General features: G+C 39.4%; 1 long non-coding RNA gene across 7 annotated transcripts in view; it reads left to right on the top strand.

Annotated features, from left to right (window-relative positions):
* The first annotated feature begins 592 nt into the window (after positions 1 to 592).
* LOC115580753 (uncharacterized) overlaps positions 593 to 8,494 on the top strand; it is a 35,298-nt gene continuing 27,396 nt past the window's right edge. The window contains exons 1-5 of one of the 7 annotated variants that reach the window (XR_003983922.1): positions 593 to 2,522; positions 2,990 to 3,031; positions 3,180 to 3,196; positions 3,534 to 3,707; positions 5,348 to 5,967. This is a non-coding gene — a long non-coding RNA (uncharacterized LOC115580753). Of the gene's footprint in view, positions 3,228 to 3,474; positions 3,708 to 5,347; positions 5,968 to 8,494 lie in introns of all 7 variants that reach the window. The other 6 variants (XR_003983921.1, XR_003983918.1, XR_003983920.1 and 3 more) reach the window with 6 other exon arrangements.

The following is an 8,494-nucleotide window of genomic DNA, read 5'->3' as shown; positions in this document are numbered from 1 at the left end:
AAGACAGTAACTACAACAACACAATAGTGGAAGGAGACAAACACTTGGGGAATTAACTCCTTCGGACCCTGTGTCCATTGGAATGGTCATGTCATATTTCTGTCTCAAAACTAATAAATACTCTGTAATTGATTGATATCAGCAATGCGGGTTACTGATTGGATCCTGATTATCCAATCACAATCATGTCATGACTTTGAGCATGCTCAGAGAGAGTGACAGATATCGGACAAGACAAGCATGGCGGAGCAATTGCAGAGAGGGAAGAGTAAGTGCCCATTTTCAATCCAAAATATACATTTTTGTTCATGCTGGCCAAACAAATTTGCTGTCAGTACAATTTTTTAACTGTTACAAGTGATAATATTTGAAATTATTTTGAACACATATCATATCATTAATTTAGAGGATTTTTTTCTTCCTTCACAATATACATAGATGTAAACATGAACAGAAACATACCTGGATAATGCTATCTCGAGACTCAAAACAAATAAACTGCCAGGTGAGAATGGTATAAAACTACTCTACTCCTCTTTACTCTTAATGGAGGAGAAACACCAGCTTCTTGGAAACATGCCATCTTCTCTGTAATTCCTAAGGTGGGGAAAGATAAATCTGAGTGCAGTTCATACAGACCGATATCGATTTTAAACTTCGACTATAGACTATATGCCTCAATAATTGCAAAAAGATTAGAAAATATTATTCCGGATATAATAGATGAGGACAAGACAGGGTTCCTTAAAACCAGACAGACACAAGATAATGTAAGACGGGCTTTACATTTAATGGAGCATATGAGCAAAAATAAAGATAAATCCATTGGTCTCAGCCTTGATACCGAAAAAGGCATTCGATTCAGTTAGTTGGGAATACTTACACTTAACATTACAAATATTTGGCTTTGATATTGAAGTCATCTCATATCTAAAAATCTTATATTATTCCCCCTCAGCCAGAATCAAAATAAATGGTAGTCTGACCAACCCTGTGCCACTTGAAAGAGCCTGTCGGCAGGTGTGTCCCTTAAGTCCGACCTTGTTTGAACTATTTATCGAACCTCTGGCTCAGGCTATTAGAGAAGACCAGGACATAAGAGGAATTTGGATTAAAGACACAGTGTTTAAGACCTGCCTTTTTGCAGATGACATATTGATCACTCTTTCACAGCCAGATTTGAGTTTACCAAAACTAATGTCATCCTTGAAAACATTAGGCAAAAGGTATCATAACGTACTGTCTTATCTCTGATAAAGGGAGAGTGATGTGACCGCAAGTTGAGAGTTGGACAAAAGATGCCTGTGGTCTACTTGAATTTACATGACCTTGTTTTGCAAACAAAGGCGAACGTTTGCATCGTAGTCCTAACCAAGTGAACCAATCACTGTCCAGATATCTGCTCAATATCATTTGCATCACTGTGGAAGCATACATTTGCTTCCCCTAACCTCAGGAACCAATCACTGTCCAGATATCTGCTCAGGATTCTGTATACATTCTGGGCTTTTTTCACAGAAAGTTTGCCAGCCTTTGGCAACTACAGACTTTAAGAAATCTCTTCTCTCTACTCTTCGAACATTGACCTATTTCTGCCTTCTACCAGCTTCGCGGCTAAAGTGACAGGTAAGTTCAACATTTTTACATATACCTCTGTATGGATGAATCAGTTGAGTCTGTTAAAATCACTATGCTTTAGAGTAGATGCAGTATAGTCAAAGGTTTTTTTTCCACAAGTCAAAACACCTCCATTTTGCATATTTGTTAAATGTAATAATATAAATTTCATTATGACTTCATTTCACGGATTTTCATGAAAATAATCTTGTTGAAACCCATTTAAAATTTATGAGACCGTGCAAAATCCTACAGCTGTACTCCAAATACTTTTTGAGTAGTGAATTTGTGAGGTTTAGGCCTCAGACCAAAATTACTCATTTAGTGATTCTTTGTTTGTATGATGCAATCCTTGTGGTTTTTGTCCTGGATTTGTTGCTCCAAGGAGCAGTCGGGGTTGCTGCAGATGGGGGAGCTGGAATCAAACCTGGTGAAAAACTGGTTGAACTTGTTTGCTCATTGTTCATTTCCCTAAGCTACTCCTTCACCTTTCCTGGATTGGATCGAAATTAGTCCTGAACATCCAAGACTTACTTACTTAAAGTACTTAAAGACCAATGGAGTCCTGACTGTCATTGAGTTTCCCCCCAGTTGCCTGACTTCAATTCCATTGAACATTATAATTTTGGCAGTACAGTAACTACTACTGCTTTCATGAAGTCACTGAGGCTTTCATGCTTGTCATTAAATTGCATAAAACAGCCAATTTAAATATATTTGTTATTTGTGAAGACAGTGCATCATGTATATTATCATCTTAATTACTCCACAGAAAAATGACATCCAGAAGGGTTCAACCTGAAAAGGAAGCCTTGCACTTCATTGCTGCTGGCAAACATATAGCCATATACACAGGAGAAGAACTTGTGTATGACTATGGAGACCCTAACTGTCCAGGGCGACATGTATGTATATGTCTATTTCTATTTACACATTTTGTTTCTTTGACACACAAAATTTCATCATTTAACTAAGTTGTAAGGACTCTCATCCATGCCAATATTGTGGATATGATTTGATTAGTAACTGGTTTAAATTCTTTTTAAGCTCATTGTTGAAACTCGAAATGTAGACTTGCCATTACATAGTGCAGTATAAAATATTGAGAAAGTATGAGAAAAATTGTAAGGTATCTTAATTGTCCGTCACTGATGTGAGAAATAACAAAGAGAGAAAATGGATTATAGATATGACAGTCTACACTCATATAGTTGTGATCTCATTGATGCAACCAATCTTATCAGTCAACATTTACACTTGCTGTTGGTAGGATTAATATTATACATGTCAATAGAACCTTATTCCCAAATACTGTCAAATTTTTTACATAGTACAATTGTTGTTTTCATGCTTTAAATGTCCTTTGTTTTAGAATACCACTGCTTCATCCTGTGATGGGCATGCAGACGACAGGGTAAAGATATTAAGCTTTTTTTCTTCAATTATATTCACTGAAGATGAAGGGCAGTGGAACAAGTTGGAGCATCTGTTGCGACCCATTTCTGTGTTGGAAGATGCCTAATTTGCCTATTTTGTCTCCCCCCTCTGTGGATACAACCTAGGTGAATCAGATATCCAAGTGAGTTGAGCTTGAAAGTGTTCATTTAAAGGTAATTCATGATGCTATTTTGATCCATGACCACTGAGTTTGAATTTCTCAAATGTAATAATGTAAAATATACCATTTGAAGTTGTCTTGCATAGTCAGAAGAACTCATTATTGATTTTTATTTAAATTATTGTTATTGTTACTCATTCTCTACAATTTGACTAGGTAAATGCAAATAGGTTAATGTAAAGAGTGGTTTTGGTGACTGTTAGTTGACATTATTTCAATTCCATTCCATTCCATTTTAGGTTGCGGGGTGCGTGGTGCATTACATCCTGACTGATGGGCAACATCCCTATCAAACCAGAACGAACACCCTACTCCAGTGATCCACTTGGGCTGTCTCAAAATGTCCTAACAGGCAACTTCACTCTTCATTGTGAAGAAAAATGGATGAGCCTAAAGGATATTATTACCAGAATGCTGAAAAGTTCATTTGAAGAACGTCCAACCATTGAGGAATGCCTTCAGGTTTTCACATGTAAGTGCCAAGACTAACACTCTCTTCACGTTAAATATTCTGTATGTTTTATTTGAAGTTCATTCCATGCCAACTCACTCAGAATTCAGAACTCCTCCTCGTTCATGTCATGTAGGGGTGGGGGGTGTGGCAGGGATTGTGGTGGGTAAGAGCAGGGGGGTGGTCGTGAGGGATGTGGTGTCTGCTGCGGGGGATGGTGTGGGGTTGTGGGAGCTGTGTGGGTTTTGTCCTGGAGTTGTTGCTCAGAGGAGCAGCAGGGGGGCTGGGGGAGGTAGAGTCAAACGTGTTAAAAAAAGGTTGGGCTCGTTTGCTCATTGTTCATTTACCTCAGCTGCTCCTGCACCTCTCCTCTGGAAGCCACTTACAGTGCCTTGCAAAAGTATTCACCCCCCTTGAACTTTTCCACATTTTGTCACGTTTTAACCACAAATGTAAATGTATTTTATTTGGATTTTATGTGATAGACCAACACAAAGTGGTGCATAATTGTGAAGTGGAAGGAAAATGATACATGGTTTTACTTTTTTTTTTTACAAATAAAAAACAGTTAAGTGTGCTGTGCAAAAGTAGTAATCCCCCCTTTACTCTGATACCCTTAAATAAAATCCAGTGCAAACAGTTGCCTTCAGAAGTCACCTAATTAGTAAATGGAGTCCATCTGTGTGTAATCTAATCTCTGTAAATATAGCTGTTCTGTGAAGGCCTCAGAGGTTTGCTAGAGAACATACAGCAAACAGCATCATGAAGCCCAAAGAACACACCAGACAGGTCAGGGATAAAGTTGTAGAGAAGTTTAAAGCATGATGATTAGGATATGAAAAAATATCCCAAGCTTTGAACATCTCACTGAGCACTGTTCAATCCATCACCTGAAAATGGAAAGAATATGGCACAACTGCAAACCTACCAAGACATGGCCGTCCACCTAAACTGACGGGCCGGGCAAGGAGAGCATTGATCAGAGAAGCAGCCAAGAGGCCCATGATAACTCTGGAGGAGCTGCAGAGATCCACAGCTCAGGTGGGAGAATCTGTCCACAGGACAGCTATTAGTCATGTTCTCCACAAATCGGGCCTTTATGGAAGAGTGGCAAGAAGAGAGCCATTGTTGAAACAAAGCCATGCAGTTTGACACAGGCCATGTGGGGGTCAAAACAAACATGTGGAGGAAGGTGCTCTGGTCAGATGAGACCAAAATTGATGTTTTTGGCCTAAATGCAAAACACTATGTGTGGCAGAAAACTAACACTGCACATCACCCTGAACACACCATTAAACATGGTAGTGGCAGCATCATGCTGTGGGGATGCTTTTCTTCAGCAGGGACAGGGAAGCCGGACAGAGTTGATGGGAAGAGGGATGGAGCTAAATACAGGACAATCTTGGAAGAAAACCTGTTAAAGTCTGCAAAAGACTTGAGACTGGGGCGGAAGTTCACCTTCCAGCAGGACAACAAGCCTAAACATACAGCCAGAGCTACAATGGAATGGTTTAGATCAAATCATATTTTTGTGTTAGAATGGCCCAATAGGGCTTTTAATTAGATAAACATAGATGGGTCAAATGTATAAGACAATTTTTGCAGAAAAAGGTGTTTGTTTTTGTGCAAATTAAAAAGTAACTCACATTTCTTTATTCTAGGACATGGAGCAACAAGTTTTCCTTTTCCTGGAAATGTCAGATGAAGATGAACAAGACATCCTGCTGCCTGATGTTGCCCATGGATGCTTCAGTTTCCAGTGGATTTAAAAAGAAGTTAGGTGACAGATGACATACGACACAGTAACCCAAGTGGTGAAATCTGACACTCTGATTCTTTCACTGGAAGACAGAATGTTTGCCAAAAACGGAGAAAATGTGAGACAATGGTCAGACATCAGAAACAAGATGAGGGAACTTGCAAGACTTCTTGTGGCAGCAAGAGACATTGATAGAGACATTGTCTTTTTGAAGGAATTGATTAGCTAAGAAAAATTTAACACAGTACTTGATCCTGTCAAGTAGATGAGTGGGTTTGATGACTCAACATGCCGGTTTTCAGTTCCTTCAACTGCACTGAAATTGCGCTATTCCCTTGTGACTGTGACATCGATTTTACAAGGACACGTTTCGGAGAAGTTTCGAGGATGAATTTCAAAACATACCTGCAGCGAAACAAATGGAGTATGCGAGATGAAATTCTGGCCAGCCTGTCAAAGGTAGAGGGAGAACTATGCAAGATAGTCACCAGGGTAGAAATACAAGAGAAGAGGAGCCGCAAGGTAGCTGTGCTACTTTCAATTATTCATGGTTTCATGAAACTCAGTGCATGGAGGCTCTGAAGACAGGGCTGCTACCTCTAGAAAGTCAACAGGGGAAGTTGAGAAATCACCATCAAGTCAAAGCGTTATGTTATTCCATTGGTTTGAAATAGAGATCAGGATTTTTAGGGCCGATCACCAAAAGCAGTATCTGCCGATCCCGATATTGCCGATCACCGATCACAGTGTCAAATCCATAAATTCTTCTATATTGTTGTCTTGTGTAACTTTCATATATTTAATTAATGATTCTTCTTACACAACATTGACATTGTATTATTAAGTATGAAAATTAGGAGATGAGAAAGTATCATGAATTGACCACCGTTTTACTGCAGGCTGAGGCAATGTGCAATATTTCACACTCTAGAGACTCTCTTAGAGACAACTTGGACTCAGCTTACATAGAGTAACTGTAGCTTACTAGTGGGAATGCATGCAGTCAGGGTGGGAATTTCCTCATTTTAGGGGCAAGTCCATTTGGCCTGCATTTTTTTTTTTCAGGGGCACCAAGGCCACATGACAGGGCACAAAGGCCACTGAGAAAATGTGTTGATTTACCTTTCAGACTGATACCATAACATCCTAATTTATAATTAGACATGGATTATGTATTAAAACATTTTTTAAATACCAATATCAAGTTAATGTTACATTACAAAACAGTTTTTTTAAGTAGGGTTAGGGTGAGGTGAGTTTTGTGACACCACACTGAATATTAGTGTTACTGAATATTTCTCCCAAATAGAAATTCCCCAAAATTATGGCAAAGCACATTTTTTCCAAACAAAAAATCTGTAGAATAACAGCAGGAGACCACTGATGTGTGGAGTGATTTTGGTGACAATACACTTTGAATAATAGTGAAGTTACTGAATATTTTTTGTAGTTTCTCTTTTCAGTGCTGCACTTTGTAGACGGTCCCTGCGCCCTCGTCTCACAGACGGCTGACCATACAGACCAGAGTTAATGTCCAGACGCTCGTTTTGATTAACATACGGTTGTAGCTCGTTGTCTTCCTTACTACGGTAGGAAAGAGCCGTCAGCTGTGTTTTAACAAGGTTTCACTTATGAGTTATTGATCCGGGAAGTTCGAATCTGTGAATATATTTCCAACTTTACCGGACTAAATCCTACCACATAAGTCAGTTACGTATCATGTCAAAACCAGCTGAGCTCGCTCGCTGTGCTGTAAGTTTCGTTCTTCTGTTTTGAGACGCTGCTGCTGTTTGAGAGGCTTTCACGTGAGATCATCGTGATGATGAGACTCCACCTGCGCGAACCGCGGACTCACTGAAGTTACTGTGAGTGACTACTGTGCACTCGGGTGGCTGTAATTAAAGGCAAGCTCGCTACGCTGACCGGGCCAGGGGCACAGAGGCCACTGTGGCCGTACGGTGAGATTTTTTTTTCACGCTGCATCAAGGCCAAAGTGCGAGGCAACAGCGGCCATGGCCACCGTGAAATTCCCACCCTGCATGCAGTCAGTGCATTGTCTCTTTATTGAAACGTCAGCTGAACGGCCTGATTTGATCTATTTTGAGAACTCCGATCAAAACCGATAGGGGCATTATCGGCCGATTGCGATCGGTTGCCGATCGATCGGTGCATCTCTAGTTTGAAAGATTATCTTTATGAAACATAATGACTTTTGTTGACAATAATTAATGGTGGTCATTTTCATTCATCCATTTATTCACGTTATTTCTTCATTTATTTTCAGGGAAATAGAGAAGGCATTGGTCAAAGATGGAAAGAGAACTTGTTGAACACTACTTCAAGGGCTCCCTGAAGGAAATGAAGACCCCAGGAAAAGAGGAATGTCAGCGATTCCTAAAAGAACACCAGACTCTAAGGGATAATGGGTGAGACTGGAAGGCACTGAAATATTTTGTGCACAATAACGTAACAGCTGTCAAGTGACAGTTGAACCAACAGTATTAAGACCATTAATACTGGGCACCGGTATCCTGAGAGCCACATTCTGGATTATCATTGTTATGTGCCTGAATACTGGGAGCTCGCATTACAGAGCATCAGTGTGAGGGTCCAAACATTGTTTTTTCATGTGAACGGAGCATCAGTGTATCATAAAATGTGTAGTCATGTAAACAGCACTCTGTCATAACATTGAAACGTTTTGTTATATATATATATATATATATACATACATACATACATACATACATATATATATATGTATATATATACATACATACATACATACATACATACATATATATATATGTATATATATACATACTTATTTATCAACTCCAGTTATATAAACATTGATCTATTTGAACTTTGCACTACACCAATAGCACTCATCACTGAGGTAGGAAAGACTGTACTACCACAGGGGGAGCTCTTATAGTGAGTTAATGAGATTTGAGATGAGATTCCACGTGATAATCTGTCTATGTAGTTTATCATGTGGAAAGCCATTTCCATTGTTAGGAGTACAGCAGAAGCAAGAGAGAAACTC

Source organism: Sparus aurata, chromosome 4 (genome assembly GCF_900880675.1).
Source record: "Sparus aurata chromosome 4, fSpaAur1.1, whole genome shotgun sequence".
NCBI classification, from domain to species: Eukaryota; Metazoa; Chordata; class Actinopteri; order Spariformes; family Sparidae; genus Sparus; species Sparus aurata.
Note: the sequence above shows the minus strand (reverse complement) of the source record. Positions and strands in the feature narration are given on the sequence as shown.